Source organism: Brachyistius frenatus, unplaced genomic scaffold (genome assembly GCF_029030835.1).
Source record: "Brachyistius frenatus isolate BFR_SWC_R1_liver_20210118 unplaced genomic scaffold, ASM2903083v1 Contig_75, whole genome shotgun sequence".
NCBI classification, from domain to species: Eukaryota; Metazoa; Chordata; class Actinopteri; family Embiotocidae; genus Brachyistius; species Brachyistius frenatus.
The window spans coordinates 1,232,501-1,257,500 of record NW_027210674.1 but is presented as its reverse complement, the minus strand read 5'-3'; the positions used below and the strand labels follow the sequence as shown (position 1 = coordinate 1,257,500).

Sequence of the window (25,000 nt, the reverse complement as noted above, 5' to 3'; positions counted from 1 at the left end):
CACACACACACACACACACACACACACACACACACACCACAGACAGACAGCAGTTTCCAGTAAATGGTGCAGTGATTAAATGCTTGCTAATGGATAGCATGGGTCTGAGAGGCTGGTTCAGAAAGAGGAAGAAGCTGAGAAGGGCTGCAGGCCTCTGACGGACGCCTGCGCGTCCTCGCCCTGTCTGGGTCTCAACTTGTTGGCCTGGTTGTCGAGATGTGATCATCGAAACGTGAAGTCAGAAATATGAAGTTTTAATCTCCAGTGAGTTCTTGAGGAGCAGTCGGTGTCTGTCAGGGGGGAAGTTTATGTCTCGTGGCATCCGTTGAATCGCTAAAAGAGGCGAACGTGACGGGAAAAACAGGAGGCAGGAGAGAGAAGATGACTTACGACGAGTCAAACCCACAATGTCAGGCTACATGATATCTGTCTTACTCTGCTGAGCCAGCAGAATACAAAGGTGACACTTTTCTTTTCTTTTTTTGCGTGATAATTCTTCTGATTAAGTATGTACGGTACAGCACTGTGTGTGTGTGTGTGTGTGTGTGTGTGTGTGTGTGTGTGTGTGTGTGTGTGTGTGTGTGTGTGTGTGTGTGTGTGTGTGTGTGTGTGTGTGTGTGTGTGTGTGTGTGTGTGTGTGTGCAGGAGCAGGTACAACAATCGTGTCAGGTTTTTAGTGTATGTATTCCGGCCTACTTTGTATATAAATACTGTATGTGACCTAGTTAGGGTTTACCTGTCCCTGTTTGGGTTGTTATTTGGGACAGTTTCAGCGTGCAGATTTGGCCCTGATCAGGTGTGTGTGTGTGTGTGTGTGTGTGTGTGTGTGTGTGTGTGTGTGTGTGTGTGTGTGTGTGTGTGTGTGTGTGTGTGTGTGTGTGTGTGTGTGTGTGTGTGTGTGTGTGTGTGTGTGTGTGTGTGCACCCCAGGGCGTTGCGCCTGTGTAGGAGCTGCTGGGCTGACAGTTAGTTTAACACTTCCTGCCAATCTTATTTTTACAAGGAGCTAAAAAAAAAAAAAAAAAAAAAAAAAATGTTAACAGGGGATCATAAATGAGAAAAGAGCAGCTTAGTGCCAAGAAGAATTGTTGAACATTACAGAACATGCAAGTCAGACAGCGTTTCAGAGCTAATTAACCATCAATGTGAGAGACGCTTCTAATCTGAGCAGCTGCACATGAAGAGGCCATCGAGACAAACAGAAACACACATCAGTGGAGAACAGATTCATGAAGCCCCCCTCTTCACTCATCCACCCAAAACAAAAAAGCTAAAAACAAAAAAACCACACAGTGTATGTTGGTGAGTAAGTGTGTGTGAATGTGTTTATTTTATGTTGGAGGGGATTTATTGCAGTGATTTGTAAGAAGCAGAGGGAAAGGTCGTTGTACTGTGGGAGAATTCAAAGATAGAAGGGCACAGTGTGGTGGTGGTGGGGGGGGGAGGGGGGGGAGAGCGGCGTAGACTGAAGTGGGATCGGAGCGGAGGGAGTTGTGGCGAGTGAACATGTGAGATGAAGCGAGGCGGAGAGAGAGAGAGAGACTGGATTGATGATGGTGTTCAGGGCCTGTGTGTGTGTGTGTGTGTGTGTGTGTGTGTGTGTGTGTGTGTGTGTGTGTGTGTGTGTGTGTGTGTGTGTGTGTGTGTGTGTGTGTGTGTGTGTGTAGGGGGGGGGGGCTGGGCGGGTATTGTTCTGTCACTTTGCCTGTGTCAGCAGGTGGAAGCTCTCATCAGGACATTAAATATGCAACAATGCTGACTGCGGCACCGTGCTGAGACAGCCAAAGCCGGACGACTGGGGGGCCCCGTGGAAAGTAAACCAGCGGCACCGCTTTGCCTCTCGCTCCACACCAGACAGCCATCCATATCCACACACACACACACACACACACACACACACACACACACACACACACACACACACACACACACACACACACACACACACACACACACACACACACACACACACACCTGGAGACCTACGGCTTCTTCTCAGGGCTGCCCTGACCCTCCGTCCCAGCTCTCCTTGGCTGGCTAGCTGGGTACTCGGCTGGTAAAGCCGGCTGACTTGCCGGCTGGCTGCTCGACCGGTTCGCCCCATTTGGGAGTCCGCACAAGGGCAAAGGCAGAGCTGGTAATCCACAGGCCCAGTGAGGGATTAGCAGCGGTTACATACAGATCAGTCATGTGGAACACTGACTGTAACGACCAGAGGTAGATTTTACCCCCGTGAATGTGAAATTTAATGCAGAACCTGCAAAACAGACGAACGGAAGGATGTGTGAAGGCAAGCTCGCCTCCCGACTGTCACTCAACCTGACTGACATGACGAGCGACTTCATTACAAACACAGCAGAGGATAAGATGCAATCAGAAGGATCATATGTTCTCTTACTGTCCCCTGTTAATCAGAGGTGTCATCGAAAAGAGCGTCAAAGAAGAAGCAGGAAAAAGAAAAAGGATGCGGTTTGGAAGGCTTCCTTTCAAATCGCTGAGGCGCTTCTCTTTTTATGGGCGGAGCTTCAGCGCCACCAACTCTCTGGGAGGCTCAGTCAATGTGACGTATCTTGCGCTGCAGAGGATTGTTGGTCAGAACAGCCAGAGTGCAAAATACGATGGGATGTATGAGGACATAGTGGTACTTTTGCCATGCTGCGTTTATACTCTATACGTCTCTGTATTGGGACATACTCAATCTTCTTCTGCCATACCAGATAGTATGGTAGTATGGACACTGGAACGCAGGGACAGTCGTCCTCACATGAGACCATCATGCACAGCTGCAGCTGTTCATATTATACATGTCTTTAATTACTTACATGCAGCTGTCCCACTTAGATTTCAACCAGCACCACTAAAAGTCGTGGAGGTGTTTGGAGATCTTGTTTCGGAGCGCTCACAATGAGTCAAAGTGATTCTCAGTACGGGACAAAATGAAAAGATCACAGAGAGCCGAGTAAATTAACAACAAAAGGGAGGCTGCCTGCATTAGATTTCATCATGTCATCATATCAGCTTTGGACTAATGCAGAAACACGCAGGTCTGAAGTCTGCAGCAGGACGCTCGTCACACACAACCGTCACACAGTTTTATAAATATCACTTTATGAGAGGCATACAGTCTATGCATGGAAACCTTTTTTTTCTTTTATTTTTATCAACGGCTCCAGGAGTGTGTTCTCGCCTTATTCTAATCCAGAAACTTCTTTTAAATTTACAAACAGAAGAAGAAGAAGAAGAAGAAGAAGCGGATCATTTACTATCAGCAGTAACACATTTCTGGAAGGTATTTGGAAGTTCAGTGTAAAAGTGGTGATATTCTTTAGAGAGATTTTATTCATTTTAATGATTCGTGAGCTTTCGGTGTTTGCAGGTATTTGTGGTTCACAAACTGTGTTCATGGAAATAAGTTGAAATGTAATCAGAGCTGAGTTTGTGTGCCTTTATGTGGCGGGTTGAGTAGTAATGGAAGAGGCCTTTATATTTTTACGGGCGCCCTGCTTGGCTGACTTTAGTTTCTAAAACTGTTAGTATGCATCTGAGCTGTGTCTACCTGGACTGTACCGGAGAGACAGAGGAGGACGGAGGAGGAGATGAGATTGTAAAGTCAGCCGTTTTATATTAAGTGTCAGAGTTTATTGCCAGGATTTTTTTTTTCTTTTTTTTTTTCCTTTTCCTCTTTTAATCATGTTTATAGTAAGTGTGCATCGGCAGCAATCTGCAGAATATAATAGGAGTAAAGAGTAATGGAAGTTGAAACAGATGCGGTGGACTGGTAATGTATGTGTCGTCTCGCCCTGATACAAGGACACGGATGCAGCCTATTATATCCCGTTCTGTGTTTATGTCTCTAAAGTGAATCTCTGGGGGATTGTACATCTGAGCCCCCTCCCCTCCCCTCCGCATCCCCTTCCCCCTTCAAAGTCATTCCTCAAACAATGGGCACGCACATAAAATATACACACAGATACCGTCACATGTCCCGGCGTAAATAAAATGTGTACCCGGACACACAAACACACAAACACACAGGAAGTTGCAGCAGAACAAATCTGCGTGGTGTCGCTGCCACGTGCAGTATTGATTTATCCGCCTGTTTATGGTCTTTTTTTCTAACATGTACACATTACATGGATATGATGCATCTGCAATGAGAGCGGCGCTGTTTCTTTTATTTGTAGTATCAGCAGAAGAAGGTAAAGGTGTAATTTCACAGTTTACAGCAGCAGCATGATCAGTCATCACAGCAGCGTGTTGAAACAGACACGCGACATGCGGCGTACAGCACACGTGTCACTGAATCACTGACAAATTACTCTCACGAGAAGGAAAGAAAGAAAAACAGATGAAAGGAAGAAGATAAGGCCTCGATAATTAATGACTTCAGATATCCGATGAATAACTCATAATAACGAGCCTTAAAAGTTGCTTCGTTAATTGGCTCGGAGTTTTAATGCTTCGAAGGGAACCTCAGAATCGATGAGGAAAACAACGACAAATCAGAATTTAGCATTTAGCCATTAAGTCATACACTCTCCGTGAGCGGGTCAGAGCTGAAGAGCTTCACACACATTTACACAACGCACACACACACACACACACACACACACACACATGCAGTGTGCCTCCAAAAAGCCGATCAGTCCCTTACGCCGGGACAGGATCAATGTTGAGGTAATTTGTTTCGATCAATTAAACAGACATCTGCTTGAATTAGACTCCGATAGACTGCGAAAGGCCCGACCCCTCCCTGCCCCCCTCTGTGTATATTTATATCTATATATATCTATAGATATATATAGATATATATATATCTATAGATATATACACATGTGTGTGTGCTGCACGTACACAAATAGAAAGATCCCTTTGAAGCCACAAACAGACCAGCACGAGGTGAAGAGGCTGACACTGATGATGCAGTGCTGCGAGGAAAAAGGAAAAAAAGTTCACATCTGGGTTGAGCGACGCTTCGGGCAACTTCTGCTTCTGTTTATTGTTTTTGATGCAGGAGAAAAAGCATATTAAAAAAAAAAAGAAAAGAAAAAAAGATAGTTCTATTAGCTGGGGTCTAATTTAATGTCTCCCACTTGTGTTGTGTGTACATCAAGTGCTGCTGCTGACACCAGAGCCGGTCCATTACTGTACGATGTGAGGAGAGAGGGTCCGCTCCCTTCAAATGAACACGCAGGATAATTGTTATGCAGTGAAGCTGTGAAGCAGAGGGAAGTAATTAAAGGAACAAGGGCACTGTGGTGGTGGGCCGCGTCCCCCCCCTCCACTACTGTTTCCCCCTCCCTGCTCGCTGGAGATTACACACACACTTTCACATGCAGGTTTCCCCCCTTTACATTGACACCCTCATAATTACTGCCAGGGTTTTACAGTCATCCTAATATTCTAATTACACTCTGTCTGTGTTTATAAGGTCATAAGATTTACAATTTTACGACACAGTAATTGTCAGTTGACCAAAAAAATGAGAAAAAGCCGCCCCCCCTTCTTCTAATTGTATTTTCTGATGACGCTATCACTCGCCCCAGAATAAACACTCCTTTTTTTCTAATTAGTTCAAAATACATTTTGCTTATGGAATATACATTATCTGCCCCCCTCCCTCCTACCCCGCCCAGCCCCCTTACCACCACCTCTGAGCCCCTCATCCGTCTCCTGCAGTATTTCAAACCTACATCGCCTGGAGAGGCATCTCAGGGAGTTATGTGGCAGAGATTCAGTGATGTATCTCATAAGGTGTATCTCAGAATAGTATGCTCGCCCGGGCACACTGTTATCTCCTTTACTGGTTATGAGAAGAGTGAGTGAGGACTGTGTGGTTTCATGAGCTGGAGATTCATTTTTTTGGGGTGGAATTCTCACGAGGCAGAACTCTTACAGATCCTAGAAAAGCTATAAAATATTCACACAAATAGCTTTTAATAACAATTAAAGTTTAGATTTTAACTGGAAAAGATCTGATTGATGTGGTTGTACGTCGATCAGGTTTGATTGACAGCGTGAGGTAACATCATCAGCGTTTGATTCAATTTGAGCCAAATTGAAATGATCAAAACTGCTGGCGGATTTATTTTGTGTGTTCATGCAGGTTTTAAGTCATAAAAAGCATCGATTTCAATTCCCTTTTAAAAAAAAAAAAAAAAAAAAAGCACTTAGAAAGTATGAATGAGGTCTTGAGTTTTAATTACGAAGGTCTTATATTTTTTTCTTGCCTGAAGTACGCAGTAAAACTCGATCAATACAATCCTGTTTTAAGCGAAGATTTTAGCAAGAACTTTTTACCACTTGTCATTGGTTGACTCATCAGTTTCCTGTCATGTATCTGTGGCAAGGTGACCTTAATTGATGATATATTCATGTAATAAATGACTATCAGCACGTGCTGGGGTTTCAACAGCATTACCGTGACAACAACATTAAATTGTATTTTGTGTGCTATTAAAAAGGGTTTTTAATGACTTAAAATGAATTGGAGAAACTATAAGAGTATTTTTGTTAGGTTTGAAGCAGTGAAGTCGGCCGAGATCAAATTCCTTCTACTGATCTGGTGTTTGACTTTTAACCATGCTAAGAGCAATGTTGATCTGTCGGGGAGTATCGGTCCACCAAATTGGTCCAAACTAAAATGTTTCTGAAGACATTCATGATCTCCAGCAGATAACTGTTAATGAGCATGCTGACATTGTAATCTGGTGGCAGAGTTGTCAAAAAATCTCACTCCACTGTGAAAAAGCTCCACATGTACAGGAGAGATTGGCACACCGACGTTCTTGGTCCCCAGAGGATGAATCCTGTACAGTTTGCTGTAACTCCTGACGTGTGGTTTTATTTTCCGTTGATTAGAACTTTTATCAGGTCAAAATGTTTGTTTTCCCCAGGTTTTGGTTAAATAACATTTTAATTGATTGTCCAAAATGACATCAGTTTGTTAAAATAGTGAACTTGACCTGGATGTAATCATTATAAATAACAATAAATCAGAAAACACAAATTGAAGCACTTCCAGTATTCGCTGATCAAATCGGCCGGCCAATAGATCAGTCGGACTCGACTCAGTACGTTGTTTCTACTGTAGTTTCATGCTCTGCTTTTATTTTTGGGAAAGTGTCTCATCAAGCAGAAGAAAAAAAACAAACATTTAAATGTCAAAAATACTGCTCGGTAATTATGTGTAAAGTCGGCCTGAATAAAATGGTGTTTGCTACCTTCGGCGAAGGAAACCGCCTTCATGTGACTGTTTGGGATTTGAGGTGTAGATACAAGCATCTGTGGACTCCCATCGACCTGCCAATGTTAACACGTCTTCTGTCTGAGTGGAGCCTCGTGCATCCATCTCCCTTCGGTCTTCCAGAGGAGGAGAGTAATTGGGAGCAGCGTGCAGCAGCGGAGAGTGTCAGGGAGTCAGAGAGCCCGACTGCCATAACCAGTGATACAGGACGATAGAGGAGGAAGATTAGTGGAGCAGCCTGCAAGGCAGCAGAATCAGTGAGTCAGTCGTGGCCTGTCAGCTGGTAAAGTGACCATGTCAGTCAGGGAGTCTGTCATTCAAACGGCGCAGCCTCTCCTCCCCCCTGTAAGTGCACATATATATCTGAGAGGAGGAGAGTGCAGCGTCAGGACAAGGCTAGTTAGCATTCCTCTGTCATCGCCCTCGCTCACAACTCCTGTTATTGAGGAGGAAAAAAAGAGAGCGAGGTAGAGGACGGGAGAGTGAGAGGACGGGGGGGGGACACACAGGCTACATCAGATCTCCAACATGCAGAAGCAGGGTTATGTCGGAAAAAGAAAGGCCAGGACCGGATGATCAATAGACAAAGGAAGAGAAACAAAGGAGGCAGCGAGCGACTCGTAAAGAGCGTGAATTACGCCGAGAGACTGAGAGTCCGTCGCAGAAAGTAAATCTCCCGAACCCATAAAGAGTTATGCGTTGTGATCTGTTCCACCGATCGTTGTGTGCTTTGAGATAATTGCTTCCATTTTGTTGCACAGAGACTATTACAGTATATGATAGGCGGATTACCATCTGTAACAGTGGGCTTTACACAGCAGAGGTAGTGCTGTGTCAGCAGCAGGGCCACTGGAGAAACTATAGGGTTAGTGAACAGCGTGAGTGGGTTGTGTAGGAGCCCACGGCTATTGTAGTAGTTATGGTCTCCTTTCAAAGAAATTCCACCCGGTAGAGTGGAAACACGTTCGGATGCAGCAACATCAGCACATCACCATGATGGGATCAAATCTCAGTGCAGGTCTGGAAAGTAGAAACCGAGTTCCTCTCCAGAATCCTCCTGGTTAAAGTGTGTACAAGAAGTTTTCACTTCAATGTTTTTTGTTTTGTTTTAAATCAGCTTCTGCACTTGTCTTTATTGGAGTCACATTGGGGAGAAAACTCCAGAGGAATGAAATCTCAGTGAGGCTGAACACGTCGTTTCAGAAGGCTTTTTATTTTCAGTGATTGGCTGCGTGACAGGACAGAAACCGCTAACTTATCAGTGCATCTCTCAATACTTTCCGACGCCGTCTGAGGCACTCAGTTCGAAGCACGTTGTCCGCACGTGAATACATAAGTACTTTTTATGTTTGTTTCATTCTCAAACAACAGACAAGCATTGTACTTTTCACCACATGTTCCTCAATCAGGAGGAATCAGTGCTTTTGCTGGGAGCTGTTTTCAGCTGCAGATGAACACTGTGTATTTGGCGCTCTGGTATTTGCAGGATCAGGTGTCTGACGGTTAACGACGATGGAGCTCGATGGCACTCAGGCTTCGGATCCGCACACAAGACTTGTTAATAGATACATTTATTTTCGTAATATTTAAAAAAATAAAACCACGACACCAGTCTTTTCACCCATTATTGTACTGAGATCATTGTGAAGGTGCATCTCATGCATGTGACATTTTATTCACGTGATTTTACACTTTATTCAATTAAAACTGACCATTTCTGCATTTCTGCAACTTCTCAGCATCCCATTGTTTTCACAGAGACCAGAGAAGGAGATGAGAGAGGGACGACATGGAAAACAGGCCTAACATGTCATGAGGAAGGCTTGTCTGCAGTACATATACTTCTAATTGCTTGCATTAACCAGGAAGCTGTGTGTCACGTAATGTAACACACTTCCATGTTGCATTATGGTGGAGCGTCCGTTGGATGAGATCCTTTGATTGGTCTCCAGCGGTGAGTCTGTGGCCGGACACAGCTGAGAGCGCCACTCTGAGCTTCATGAGGCGAGGTCAGAGGTCAGAGCGGTGGCAGGCAGAGATGGAAAGTTAAAGAGAGGAAGAAAAGACTCGTGGACTCTGGTGGTTTGTTATGGGAGCAATAAAGCTGCAGGGCATCGGGGCGCGAGATCCCCGAAGGAGGGAGTGGAGAGGAAAAGAGGGGGGATGAAAGAAGGAAAACTTATGTTTCAAAAAGTATTGTGATCATTTTAATGTTTGTAATGCTATACCACACTGTAAAAACTCTCCATTATAGGTCAGTTATCATGTTGTTAACTGCTTTACATACTGAATTTTGAGGTGGGGGGGAGGGGGTTGCGTTCAGCTTCAGATGACGTCATAGATACGGTTTTTTTCACGATTTTTGTAATCAGTGGAAAACATTAGCATTTCTCATCATACCGCAGTTCTTCCTTCATAACTTTTGAGAAAACAGCAACTGAATTAAAATAGGTCGAAGTGACGTGTAGAAATTATATTTACTCTTGTTAAAACACGCAGTTTTGGAACATTTCAGTGAGAACATGATGATACACAAACGTGCTTTGACTCAAAACCATAAATGTACACGGAGGGAACCTGCTATATATACCTCACAGCAGAGGAACTAATGTTATCTCTGCTGTGAACATTGCAAGAAATCCACCCACCAGTTTAGAGGTGATTGGTAAAAAGACTTCAAGTTAATTCTAAAGCCGGTAGAGCAGCCTTTAACCAATCAGTATTGACCATCTAACAATACTGTTAACTTTGCATTAAGCCACGCCCACTGGTTACGGATTGGTCCGTCCTCTAGAGTGGCAGAGAGATTAATGCCAAAAGGATTTCCAGACTATAATCTTCCAGTAAAGCTTCAGTCAAACAGGCGACATGATGTCACCCAATAGTGCAGAAGTTCACTTTGTTTGAGCTGATGAATGCTGACGGTGTCTGTCTGCTGTTTAGAGTCTGAGCGCAAAGGGTCTTTTTGGAGCTTTTACTTTGTAAAATGTCAGGAAAGGATGAGAAAACCAAAACAATCAGCTAAAAGATGTTAAGAGGCTCTGTTAAAGTTAGATGATAATTCTCGGTAAGTTCATCACCCCTTTCACATGCATACAGCCATGTGATCCTTTGTTGATATCAAAATATTGATTAGTGCAGCGTTTAAGTGACTGTAATGAATTACTTTTCACTACAGGAGGAGCAGACCTGTAGCTCAGTCACATGTACATTTTTACCATGGTAGCCAAATGAATATTCTTTGACCATCAGTTAACAAGAAAATGTATATTATCCAGAATAAAGTGTATTTTGGCTTAAAGGGAACAGTGTGTGGGATTTAGTGGCCTCACTAAGGTTGCCTCACACTGACCCTTCTGGGCTACTGTACATGGTGGGCTCCTTATTTAGATATTAAAGGCACATTCTCAGCCCTTGAAAACACAATGATTCTTGGTTTCTGAGGATTTTGCACTAATAAAAACAGATAATTGATAATTGTTATATTCTATTTCTATCAACAGAGTCCTCTAAATCTTTGAGCGAACAGCTTTGCAGATTCACTTTGATCCCACTCGACCATCCCGAGACACACGTCTTCATGCAGCGACCGAGACGCCGATCTGCCGCAGATTGTAATCTCGATGGGTCTAACCGACTCTTTCAAAGTAAAAACAGAGCGCTTGTAATGAAGCCTCTCACTGTCTGTGTGCTTTTCAGCCTCAGAAAGAGCGGGGCGTCCCACTCTCCCTCCCTCCCTCACAATAGAAACGCATGTCAGCCGGGGCTATCTTTACGCCCAAGCGCCCCTTCTGACTTTAACTGCATTGGATTTTGTGTTTCACGGCAGGGCGTATATCAAGCGCGCCTTTGTGGCCCTGCTGCGGCCTGTAATGAATGCATGGCTAAAACACCTAAGTGGCAGCGGTGGTTCGTTAAGGGAGGGGGTGTAAGAGGAGGGGGGTGGAGCGTGCTCAGAGTGAGAATCAGCCTGCATAGGTAGGGAGAGGGAGAAGGAAAGGTGAAGACAGGAGGCAGGTCTGCTGCGGTTTGGCAGCCGCTGCATGCGTATGGATGATGACATCATTCCACCGGATGACGTCTTCTCCACTTTAATGTCGTTCAAAGAGTTCTTCTCCAAAATGAAGAACCTGCGCATGTTAAATTGTTTCATTTAACTTCCGCGCCGCCCTTCATTCTCTTAATCCGATCTCCTCTCGCTGGAGAAACTTGAAGCTTTTCCCGTCATCCCTCTCTATCCGGGCTGTCTCCCTTTATCTGCCTTTGTTCTTCTTTTGCCGAGAAGTTTTAGTGACAGCAGCGAGCAGCCGGCATCTTTTATATCCTTATGGTAGTTTATGAGCAGATAATTACAGATATTGGCTACGCCCAGCGTCTGTAGACACCACTTCCATTTCATTTTTTTTAAAGCCACATCTCAGCATCTTCGAACACATAAAAAATGTGTCCTATACCGGCTGGGACGAGCTCCTTCCTCTGCTTGTTGCCATGTTTTTTTTTTTTTAAATCTCATTACAGTTATTGATGGTGTGTTGCCGTGGTGAGGACAGGTCCGAGAGGCAGTAAAAGGCTGCTTAGACGACTCTCGGCACGTGAGGAGGTCTGTTTGCTGAACGCTGTTCCACCTCTCTGGATACACATCCGTTAGAATTACTGAATAAAGTGTCTCATTTAGGACGCTTGCTGTGGCGTCTTTCTGACATTAATGTGAAGAATTTCACTCCTGCAAATAGTTTAAGAAAAGACAAAGTCCCCGAGAGTCTGTTAAGGTCATATTAATGGAGGCTTCAGGGCTCGGCCCTTTTTTAAAGATAAAATTCACTGTTTATACGTTGTGGTGGTCAACAAAGAGAAGCAGAGGAGGGAGAGAGTGAGAGGATATAATTAAATATATCATCTAAATAGGTATCGATCGTCTTAAGGGTGTTGCCGTTAGATTAAAAGGTTAAGGAATAAAACCGCTTTGAGGATTAAATCACTGTGAGGTAAAATCAAGAGCGCAGGAAGATAAACACGGCAATAATCACAAAGTATGAGCGCTGGAGATGCTTAACGATGTCCTATAGGGACATTAAAGATCCCGTCATGACGCATTAAAGGACCGAAACCGAAAAGAAAACGGCCGTGGCATTTTATCCGCTGCAAAGGCAGCTGAGGTTGGATGACACAAGGTCGAGCAGGTTCCCAAGCCGTTAGTGTCCGCGGAGATACCGTCAAAGTTGGTCCAACGTTACGGACTACAGTGTGGACGGAGCCTTTGAGAGATACGATCGCCGCGGGCCCACAAGAACCCTGAGAGGGCTGAAAAAGGAAGAGTTCACGGTGCGGCACCTGAGCCGAGCAGCCGCACAAGGTCAAGAAACGTTTTTTTTTTTTTCATCCTGGCAGACGTGTTTTATCTTCGGGGAGAGTAAGAGAGTGAGGAAGTGGCTGAGCAGAGGATAAAGGGTCCTGTTATGCTCCTGTCTCCTCCTCTGATCAACCAATCAGGCGCGGGAATAGTGCTGAGTCAGCTGCTGGGTGCTGCTCACGTCCGAATGCAGGGGGGATGGAGGGTGGGGGGGTGGAAGAGGAGCCAGCCAGCCAGCCGGTGTCTGCAGTGGACTGCAGCAGCATTAGCAAACGCTAACCTCACAGCAAGACCGGACCCACCGGACCCACCGGCCCCGAGTCCTGCAGCCCGGTCGGTCCTGATGGACTTTTATTTCACACTTTTGCAAAGCTCACTGCAGTCCAATATTCATCCTACATGTCTGCGTTCACTTTAATAATATAGATCCCACTTCCCCCGCTGCCTCCAGTCAGTAGGTAATTAGCGGGAATAAATACAGGCAGCCACAGAAGATAAAGTTTACAGCCTGACCACAGGTCAACTTGTTTCATTACTATAGAGCGCCTTGCATTAAGCTAATTACCAACTGGCAAACATCTTCATCAGACATGCACGCAGGCCTTCATTAGGACGCTTTGTCTAAATCTGCTTCCCTTAAATGAGCACATTATAAAAGATTATTGCCGTTTTAAGTGGATTTTAATGGTTATTTTGTAACGGCGGCCTCAGAGCTGTCAGGGGGTCTCAGTCGCAGCGCGTCGGCATGACAGGAAGCGATGCTCTGAGAGGTTTCCGGGCCTCGCCCTCCCGGTGGCGCGGCGCCGGATGGAGAGCAGTCCGTCAGTGTCACCGGGAGCTGCTGGTCCCGATAAGGAGAGAGAGAGAGCAGGGGGCGCGGTGAGGCCGGTTGTGTCAGGCCATACATCTGAAATGAAAATATCACGGTGAGCGAGAGTGACAGAGTCCGCAGCGGGACTGCTTTCAAAGTGTCCCTCGTCCTGCGGCGGCCGGACGGAGCGGTGAGCTGGCAGCTGCTCTGTAACGCCACCTGGACGGTGTGCGTCTCCCCGAGGACGCCGCGCACCCCCGCCGACCTTCCACACTCTGACTCCCTGACCGCCGTCAAGCGCCACGAGTCTCCCTCCCTCTCTGCCTGGCGTCCAGCTGTCCCCAACCCTCAGACCCCCCCCCCCCCCTCCACCCCCGTCTCCAATATAAGGGCAGGAATGCAGCGGACAGCACGGTCCCAGAATAGACAAGTAGCCAGGCTATCTCCGACCACGCAGCCGGCCTGATAGAGGGCACCTACAGCAGCAGCAGACACTCATGCAGCGCCCCGACCCGCATACGGTCCGCCTCACCGAGCTGCTCAACTTCTGAACGCACAACACCTTTACTTATTGTAGTTTTGATCTTGACGGGGCTGCCTTCCAGTTTAATGTTGAAAGAGCCTTCAGCAGGCATCTGAGCGAGGTTAATGATAAAACGCTACGGGTGTAATGATTCCGTTTGATGTGGGATCTGAGCGGAGGTGCGCGGGGTGAAGGAGGGTTGCCCTGTGTGTGTGTGGGCTACAGATTGCCGGAGTAAAGCGCAGACGGTGCAGCGGAGGGATTCTCTCCCTAATCTACTGAAAATCCTGCTATGAAAAGGATTTCACGTTGTAGCGCTTTCTCCTCTGAAGTTGATATTCGCGCTTGAACACACAGAACTGGCCTTCACTGTGAACGTCCACACAAGACACGAAGATCATCACACCACAAAAACACACCGCCCCACGTCACAGTTAGACGTGAACATCCACACAGGTTACATGCTTGGAAGCACAGACTGCACACACACACACACACACACACACACACACACACACACACACACACACACACACACACACACACACACACATGGAGACTGCAGTGCTGCATGTTGCAGAGGCAGAACAACTGCAGGAGAGAATTCAGGCCATGCCAGCTCGTCCTCTCCTCCATGTGCTACTTCCAGCTCTTCTCCCCTCTTTATTTCCACACTCCCTTTCTTTCCCTCTCAGATTTTTTTTTTTTTCTTTTTCTAATTTCTCAGTCAAGGATGCATCCTCCTCATCAATTTGCCGGTCTCATGGGTGACAAGTTTATTAAACCCAGGAGAGATGGAGGGAGAGGGGGAGGAAGCGTGAACAGTGCTCCTTACATGCATTGCCAGTATTTAAGCTTTTTTTTTTTTTAATGCGATTTGTGTGCAGTGAGGCTGATGTATTTGTTATCTAGACAGGGGTGGACAGCTTTGATACAGGACTGACAGTGTAATCTCTCTCTCGTACGCACACACACACACACTTACACACTCCTCTTTTGAGTGTCGAAACCCAACAGAGCCGTACAGCAGGCTGTTGAACACCGCTCAGTTTTTGACTGCTCAAACAGGAACTAATTGTACATTTTTTGGGACTATTTTCTGTGGCGGATTAATCAATTTCTGCTGCTACAGTGAACATGTCAGGCAGCAGCAGGATGGTGGATGTAGGATTTAGTCAAAATAAACTACATTGTGTGTGCTCATGAGGGAACGGTGCAACAATGAGGCTCAGAAGAGTTTTTAATATTTTTTGGACAACAGTGGCACTTGCAGAGCTTTGGATACTGGATCGAATCTGTTTGAGATTTGTTGACAATTAAAAAAAAAAAAAGATAGGACATTACGAAGCCTCAAATTCAGATTTTTGTCCGTCACCATCTTGTTAGTTCGGAGCAGTTTGGAGCGGGAAGTGACCATATTTGGACGAGCTGGGGGAGGAGCCAGATGTGGATCTGACCGATCTGGTTGGAAACCTGACGATACTACGTCCCGCCCACCGATAGCTGTAACCTGACTGCACCACAGGCCTGTCAATCAAACAGACACGCCCCCAAAAACAGGTCTTCTTGAATCTTCTTTTCTAATGAATGAGGGATTATTTTCAGATGGACCTCCAGAAAACTAAGAAGAAGGAGTGACTTTAGCTAACAACACCGAGATAACTGATGGACACATTTTATTCACTTTGGATTTGATGAGAGAAGTTGAATGGGAGTCTATGGAGCCGGAGGCTTTTTGGAGCCGACCTCTAGTGGCACTCGCTGGTATTGCAGCTTAAGACACTTCTGAATCGGAACCATTTTTCAGGCCTTAAAGCTATGAACACTTTTATATTCAGTCTGTGGTTCAATCAAACACACTGGTTAACAGTTGTTGTGGTTATTATTCAGTTAGAGTCACGTTTATGGCCGTCTGAAGTCCATTCACTTTCATTTAGTCTCTGATCTCTTGACAAAAAATACCTCTTTACCTGCTAAATCCTCTTCTGTGTTCATTAGCAATTTGCCGACCCACCAAATGGTTTATGAACTGAAGTTTTGAAGAAGTTTGAGGAGCGCTGCAGAGGCGTGTGATATTTCTCACAGCTCTCTGCCCATTCCCATTTGCCATCTTTAATCATTCAAAAGCAGAATATACAGACGACATCACGTCAAATTGTACACGCACAGATAATATCAGTCAGTTGTGAAAAAAAATAAAAAAAATCCAGACAGGAAAATATCAATAGAAGGGATTCCAGGGCCAAGACTCCGCTTAAACAGTTTATTTCCTAATGATTAAATGATTAGCTAGGCTAATTGAAGCAGGAAATGAGTGAGTTGCTCCAAGGACAAGCAGAGCCGTGCAGCTAGCAGGAGGACTGCTGAGTACATCATCTCTGCGCCGCCACGCTCAGCGAGGCAGCGAGGCAGCGGGCCGGACCGCCGGCCAGGAAAACATCGCAAACACAAAGCCAGAGTCGTAACGACGGAGACGAGCGGCTCGGAGAGAGAAGGCGCGCCAGCATTAGTATGTGTGCGAGAGAGAGGAAGAGATGTTCCAAGCAGCGCTGGAGGTCAATGAGAGTTAATTTTCCTGCCGTCCTATCCGCTGCCTTCATTAGCAGTATTGGCAGTTAGGTGATGAATTCATTGTTTTCTCAAGTTTGTCTGCAGCCATCGTTTATACGCTCCTCTCTTATCTCTCAGGGCCTCGCTCGCAGCCTTTCTCATCTCTTTTTCATCACCCATCTTTCATCTTATTCTCCTCTCTGCATCTTCCTCACGCGCTCACTTCTGTTCCTCTCCATCTTTTCCCCTCTTCCTCCTTCAATTTCATACTTTTGTTGTTGTGTTTTTACCTTTGTGTTCGTGCCATGGCAGCATTTCTCCCACTAATCAATGACTGTTGACTGATGTATTCTGATGTGTATTTTCTGCATACATATATAAAAAACACATATTGAAAAAATTTCCCCTCGGGGATTAATAAAGTATATACCTACCTACCTACCTACCTACCTAAATTGTGTTTATACTTGATGCTACTTGTGAGTAGACAGTCTCCTTTTTCTTATCAGTTCCTCCCTCTGGCTCTGTCTCTTTCAGGCCTCCGTCCAGATTACTCTCCTCTTCCTCCTCCTCGTCCTCCTCTTCCTCCTCCTCCTCCTCCTCCTCGTCCACCCCGTCAGCTTTCAGACCTCAAATGCTTTGCTAAAGCTGGTAAAATGGAACCAAATCAACTGTTCAATGGATTTGGTCCCCTTCAACCAGCTGTAGCTGTGCATTGATCACACCGAACGTCCCGACACTCACATGCAGACGGGAAGCGGCCGACAGACGTGAAATAAATCAGAGGAAAACATCTTTAAGACCTAAAACTGAAGCTACATTTGTTTCTTTATTGGACCGAAACTCCTTCACGGATAACACACTTTGGATTTCTCTTGATCACACACAGTACCCAAAAGACACTTCAGTCATTTGCTTAATCTGAATAAAACAAGGCAGGTAAGTAATTACAGATATTGTATCTTGGTAAATTTGTACTTTTTGCTATAATTGCACTGCCCTCTGGAGACTTATTTTATTGTTCTTGGCCGATTTTGTCAAAGTGTGTGTGTTTGCAGATGAGTGGTATCGTAGAAGAGTGGAAGGAAAGCATGGGTGAATTTATGAGAGGAAATGTATGTATATATGTGAGTATCACTGACTCCTGATGGACATGTCTGATTAATAAAGGCTCATCCTGAAGTTCATATAAATGTCTGATGTGGTCTTTGATCTCAAGAGGGGACTTTGTGGGTGAGGAGGTTCTTTCACAATAAGAGACACCCGATCCGAAGGGGCACCAAAGCACAGCGAGACCTCACCTAAAGACACCCAATCCTAATTAGACAAAAATGCAGTCGACCCGAACGGACCCCAGCAGAGAGGACACAAACGCAGCCAACAGCAGCGTGATGCAATATCAATTAATCCGATCAATTAACAAGCAGTGTGAAAGAGAAGCAACAGTTAATAATGTTCCGAGAGGGAATGTAAAGCCAGAGAAACCAAAATAATCACCAATTTATTCTAAAAAAAGAAGTAATCCTACATCCACCTCCGGTACCAACAATAAAAGCTGGTATAAATGAAAGAGAATGAGAACATGTACGCATCCACTCAGTTATTGGACATATTGACACAGACCTTTAAAATGAGACCCTGTTTGACCCAATAACACGGAGGAGAATTTGTAGCGTCTGACTCGGTGCAGGCGAACGCCTGAACACCTCTCGCTCGGGCCAACTTCTACTTTTTTGGAGGTTTAGTTTTTATAACGTTATTTTCATCAGAATCAAAAAACCTCGACTGTCACAAATGTGTTGGTAGTTTTGCATAATGACAAATGCTGATGCCAGTAAAACTGGACAGAAAGAATAAACATTATCAATCAATATGTTTGAAAAGGCCTAAAGTAGATTATAACATGTTAAAACTACACGGTAACACGTGTTAATTAAGGAAATTAACACTGATATAAAATGGGTCAAATGAATGTTTTTCTACCCACGAGCACTGGATTTAGTTCATGTATTACTGTTGAGCGTGTTGGGAGGGATGTGAGTGATTTCTACAAAAGGATGAAACAGCAGGAAGGAATTGAAGCAAATGAATCCGTCTTTCCACACTTTCACACAGAAATTAGACCCCTTCTCCCGTCTTTCTTCCTCCCACTTTCTTCCTCTCCTCGGACCTTCGTCCTCCTCTCCTCCGGGACGCTGTAATGCCCCGCTGCTCGTGGCTTTGGAGGTGTGACAGATGTTTTAATGTGGCTGCGATTCCTTATCACCACTCAGCTGAAAGCTCCATTTGCCTTGGTCCGCCGTGATAGATGGGAGGCCGAGGCTGAGCGCAGAGGAGACGCTACGCTAACAAATGGGAGAAGGAGGCATTTCAGAGGCTGAGGAGGTGGGAGGAGGAGGGGGGACGCGATGAAGATGACACACACTGCTGCAAATGGTAGATGTGGTCATTTTCTGTTTTTCATGTCCCGGTTGTGATGAGCAAGTGAGTAATTATAGGAAGGGAGGGGCGGCTGTGCAATTACACCGGGATGAAACAGTGCTTGTCAGGACTCGGAGCGCCGCTGCAGAAATGGAGAAATCAAGCAGAACATACACGTTACAAATATTCTCGCAAATAAACAAACAAACCGACAGCAATTTTGATTAAACCCCGGTGTGTTTACAACCCGTTAAATCTGTGGGATTATTGAAAGTCAGTGGCATTACATCTTCTCGATGTTTTCGAGCAAGTGAAGAAAAAGAAAAACAAGAAAACGGCGGGAACGATCCATCAAGGCAGCAACGCTCAACCAGTGAACCGGGGACGCGTTACACAACACAATGTCATTTGTCTGAAATTACATCGTACACACCTTCTCGAAGATACTGGAAAAAATATTTTACACATGGCTAGGTCAATTTTACACAAAAAAAACAATGGGTGAACTGGAATGTGGTTTAGAACCAGAAGAACTGCTTCACTGGTGATAATGAAACTGAATGGAAGTGCACAGAAAATAATAAGTATATCGAGAGGAAATACTTCTTTTATTCCATAAAACACCTGAAACAACTGATGCAGTGTGTCAGTATGTTGGGATACAGATATTCAAAGTGGCCACAGCGACTCACTGCTAGGCTCCTTACTGTTCTTTATGAAAGATATATTTATATAAATAACATTTTGATACTCCGAAAGAAAAATTCTGATTTTGAAGAAGAAAAGAGGAAAAAGTACAAACAGCAGGAGAAAGGAGGCACAAATTTAACGACATGCAATCGTGTCATGTAAATACAAGCAGAGTAAAAGCTGAAAGTTCCATATTAAGATCGAGATGAATCGACGTGCAGGTCTCCAGCGCAGTGCCAACATTTTTTTTTTTAATCATTATTACTATTATTATTATTATTATTTTTGCTGTTTGTATGTTTAGTATTGTAATCTATTCAGTGTGTGTGGCACGTCACGATCTGAAATCTTTGTCAACAAGGAGCAAAGCATTTTTCAATGAGTGATCCGACCTTACGAGTCTGAAACATGAAAGATCCTCGAGCAGAGCAGCAAATACAGATGAACTTAATTTAACAAACGTATGGAAGTGTATTTAACTCACGTAACGTACATGAAGTAACTTACCTGACGTATGTAATGTTACTTGCATTAGTCAGGTTCATTTTTTTTCTCTTTTCCTCAACCTGCTCACGCAGTTTTGATGCCACGAATAAATCATGTATAAGTGTCTCTGAGGTGAAAGCAGTACTTGATGTCCCGGGAATGAGAACACGTAGGAAGTTCTGTAAGTTCTGTATTTTAGCTTCAGATTGTTTATCTAACAATCCAGAACATGCACAGTTTCCCTGAACTTTTATTGTTAACATTTATTCAAAATGTCCTTTTCCAAGACAATAAGATCAGACAGTCACAACAGCAGCTTCACCGGCTTTTTTCTGAAGGGAAAACATTGAAATTTGTAATAAGAGATGAGCGAGTGGCTGCGGAGCACACTGGCCATCGCCGGCCATCGCCGCCCATCACTGTCACTGGCCATCGCCGGCCATCACAGCATATGATGCCGCTGCCCTTTACTGTACATCCATTTATTTATCAGCCTGCTGACATTGAAGAGGAGCAACGTGCCAAGTCACATAAAACAATGGGAGACATTTTAATATAGAAATTGAAATGGGGATTAAAGGGATCAAGAACGGAGGGGATACTTCAGCACAGCGCGTACGACTGTGTGTGTGTGTGTGTGTGTGTGTGTGTGTGTGTGTGTGTGTGTGTGTGTGTGTGTGTGTGTGTGTGTGTGTGTGTGTGTGTGTGTGTGTGTGTGTGTGTGTGTGTGTGTGTGTGTGTGTGTGTGTGTTAGGCCTCATCATTCACGCTGTATTGATGTTTGAACACATTCATCATCATTGGCTGACGTGACTTTTTCTCAACTTTTATCTTCTTCCTCAGCTTCCTGTTGACCCTCTCTGTCCTCTGTCCTCTGTCCTCTGTCCTCTGTCTCCTACGTGATGTTTTTTTTTCCTCCAACATTTTGACTCTTCATCATTCAGTGTGTCCCAGTCTTCATGTCTGGGCTGCACAGGTGTATTTGCGGTGTTGGGTTTGTCTTCCAGGCCTTCTATGAGGGTTAATATTGCCATCTTCTTCTCTTGCCTGCCTTAACGGCAGCTTCAGTTGCATGAGGACGAGAATCCGTCTCCTTTGGACGCCCCTTGTTTCCTGTTTTATTTTGAAAGTATTTTTTCCTTTGTGTCAGCCCTGTATCTCCTTGTGTTCACCAGAGGTTCTCACCCACCTCACCCTCCTCACCCACCTCACCCACCTCACCCTCCTCACCCACCTCGCCGAACTCACCCTCCTCACCTGTCTCACCCGCTTCACCCACCTCGCCCTCCTCACCCACCCCGCCCAACTCGCCCTCCTCACCCATCTCACCCGCTTCACCCACCTCACCCACCTCACCCTCCTCACCCACCTCACCCTCCTCACCCAACTCACCCGCCTCACCCACCTCACCCTCCTCACCCATCTCACCCGCTTCACCCACCTCACCCACCTCACCCAACTCACCCAGTACCATCACTGTGTTGTGATTAGGCGCTATATAAATAAAATTGAATTGAAAATTGAATTGAAGTACAACATCTGGAACATGGAGTAAAAATGAAGCTGCAGCTTCATTGGCTGCTGCAGTTTGATAATACTTTAGGTAGATAGTCCCGCCCCTTCCTGTTAAGAAGCCATAATGGCCGTTACAAGTGTCCATCGTTTCACACTCAATTTGTGGACTTTTTTGAGTACGTCGTCCGGGTACTCAGTGCACTGCATGTTTCCATGTGAACGCCCTTATTCACTCAAAACAGAAAGTGATCAACTTCTTCATCATCCCATGCGGGCTGGGAAAGGAGCCCCCTAGTGGACAAAGCTCAGGAAGATTTATAGCATGTACACAACATCCTGTCATCATATGCCTCCACATCCACCTTAGTGTTGCACGGAAAAAGCAGCGGGACTTCCTCAGCTACGCTCTGATGGAGCGTCTGTCTAAATTGTTTATAGGACTTACTTTCTCATTTCTCGGGGGGGGAGCAGATTCTGCAAAGGTAAATTAATGGAAAAGGAACGTTTTACTGTGGATTGCATTCCCCTCTAAATGAAAAATGACAGTAATATGCTTCCATTCAATAATAGAAGAGAATTCAGTAAAGTAGTTTGGTTTGATATACTGTATGAGACGTCAGGCTAAATGCATGTTCAGTTTGTATGTGTTCATGTGTGTTTATGGGAGAGGTGTCTTGAAACACAGCATCTTTGGGGCTGTTTGGGCAAGAATACACATGCTGTTCCAAATTACTGAAGACTAGCAGAGAAATCTTTACATGAGCTGAAACACTGAGTAACTTCCACCTGAATTTTAATGAACTGAATCTAATAGTTTTTACACATAAACAACATGTGAAGATGCAGCAACATTTTCATATGGATGGAAACTGTGTCCATTTTTATGTTTTTAGTCTCATATGAGGTCACATGTAGACACAACATAAATGTAAGCAATATTCCTTTGGCAAATTGCTGTTGTGAAGCCTTGAGCTCAGATTTCCGGCGTCGCCATCTTATTATTTTGGAGCAGGAAGTGACCATATTTGGACAAGCTGGGGAGGGAGCGGTGGATCTACATCCCGCCCACCGATGGCAGAAAACTGACTGCACCACAGGCCTGTCAATCAAACAGACACGCCCCCAACAATTCAGCCTTTTGAGGCCCAATATCTAATTAAAGTTGGAATTATTTTTGGTTGGACCTCCAGAAAAGTAATAGGAGCAACTTTAGCGAATGACACAGTAATGACTCAAGGAAAAAATGTATTGACTTGATTCCCCCCTCCCCACCCCCTTCACCGAAGCTCTCTCTCTCTCTCTCTCTCTCTCTCTCTCTCTCTCTCTCTCTCTCTCTCTCTCTCTCTCTCTCTCTCTCTCTCTCTCTCTCTCTCTCTCTCTCTCTCTCTCTCTCTCTCTCTCTCTCTCTCTCTCTCTCTCTCTCTCTCTCTCTCTCTCTCTCTCTCTCTCTCTCTCTCTCTCTCTCTCTCAACAAAATGTACTGTTTAGCATCACATCCTGTCATATAAATGATGTTTTACATGTTGTATGATGTGGTAAAATCATACTTTATTCATTATATTACAAGCTTGATATTTTATAACTTTGCAATTTTTTTAAAGTTGCTTATAAACAAGATTTCAAAATGAGGAATTTTTGAAAACGTTCAGTAAGTTACATGTTTGATGGGCTCTTGTTCATCTGCTACATACTGTGACGACAGTAATACATACACAACGTTAAATCTCCAAATCCCAAATATTCATTAAGGAGAAGAATCAGTTTTATTTTACTGGATGTTACATACGTGTTTTTACACACAGGAAATTGACCCATCGTACACACAAGCACATCCAGCACAGTGGACAGCTGCAAGGCCCGGGGAGCAGTTGGGGTGATGTGCCTTGCTGAAGAGCACTTCAGCCACAGATATTTCTTGTCTGTCCAGGAATTTGAACCGGCAACCCTTCGGTCCCAAGCTTTGCTTCTCCACAGCGTGACTCTCCAAAGAAGCAAATTTGATAAGATTGTGTATTTTTCATTTCATAAAATCAACACAAATTTTGATGGTGAGAAAAGTCCACTTTCTGGCTTTTAATTGTATCTCATATTCTTCATTCAGCTAAAAGCTAATCTGAGTCAAAGGTGAATTTCCTGCTGTCTGAGTCAGCATCTTGAGGCTCCAGTAAATGGACTTTAGGGTTTAGATTATCACCATCCCAACAAGCTAAACTGATATTTCAGAGGCACATTTTATTCTCCACATATCCTTAACTGGGATTTTCCATTTGTTGCCTCCTTACAACATTGATTTTCACACAGACATAAATATCCAGATTATGTTTGAGGATGTAAACATCATATTTTGATTCCAGTTTTTCAGGCAGCCACTGTTTGCTTGATGACAGCTTTTCACACTCTATGTTAACCAGCTTCACGAGCTCGTCACCTGGAGTGGATTTCAGTTAACAGGTGAGCCTATAAAAGTCAACTGGCTCACTTTCTTGCCTTCCTAATAAGACGGGCTCCGTTACTCCCTGAGGAGGTTCGAATCATGTGACCTGGAATAGCTGTGTGATAAGTGAATGAAGGGGTGCACTTACGTTTCCTATGTAAATAATCAGTTTTTAATTTATAAAAATGATGAAAATGGCAATAACATTTCAACTTCATATGTCATTTAATTAGTCTTTATCTGCAGGCACTGTTTGAAAGACTTTGAAATGTTTTCTTATGTTAAAATCTGTGTCCAGGTTAGTTCAGACTGAGATATGTCAGCATATCTTTGAGCTCTGTTTACTGTATCAAATCTTTTCCAAGCAGAAGCACTGCTGCAGTCCACCCAGACACCAGTGCAGCATGTGCCTGAATAGTAGGGCAGCTGAGAGACGACGGACAGGCAAGACATGAAAAACGGCTTCCTTTGCTCAGTCTTTTCCTCACCCTGAACCCCTTCCCCTCCTTTCTCCGTCCTGCCTCCTTCCTTCCTGTCTCTGTTCCTGCTACACAAGGGCTTTCAGTAAAAATATATTGATTTCTGCTTCTCTCTTGTCCTCTCTAGCTCCTCCCCTGCAACCTCCTTCTTCTCCACACACATGCACACACACACACACACACACACACACACACACACACACACACACACACACACACACACACACACACACACACACACACACACACACACACACACACACACACTTGTTTCTCTCCATACCTCGTCAGAGAAGAAGTAAAAGGCGAGCAGCAACACTTCATCCAGCGTGTCATAAATAAAGGGCTGGTAGATATTCAATCGACTGATAAACTGACATCCTGTATCAGCCAAAGCGAAAGTCAATGGAGGAGCAGCCGGGAGGTCTCTCGCACACACAGACTGCTACACACACACAACTTCACAAACACAGCGGCGTACACAAATGCCTATTGG

General features: G+C 44.7%; 1 long non-coding RNA gene across 2 annotated transcripts in view; it reads left to right on the top strand.

The window, feature by feature from the left end:
- Positions 1-25,000, top strand: part of LOC138626638 (uncharacterized) — a 37,866-nt gene that overhangs the window by 6,798 nt on the left and 6,068 nt on the right. The window contains exon 3 of one of the 2 annotated variants that reach the window (XR_011311310.1): positions 17,017-17,700. The exons of the other annotated variant lie outside the window; for it this stretch is intronic. This is a non-coding gene — a long non-coding RNA (uncharacterized lncRNA). Of the gene's footprint in view, positions 1-17,016; positions 17,701-25,000 lie in introns of those variants that run through there. 2 annotated transcript variants of the gene reach the window in all.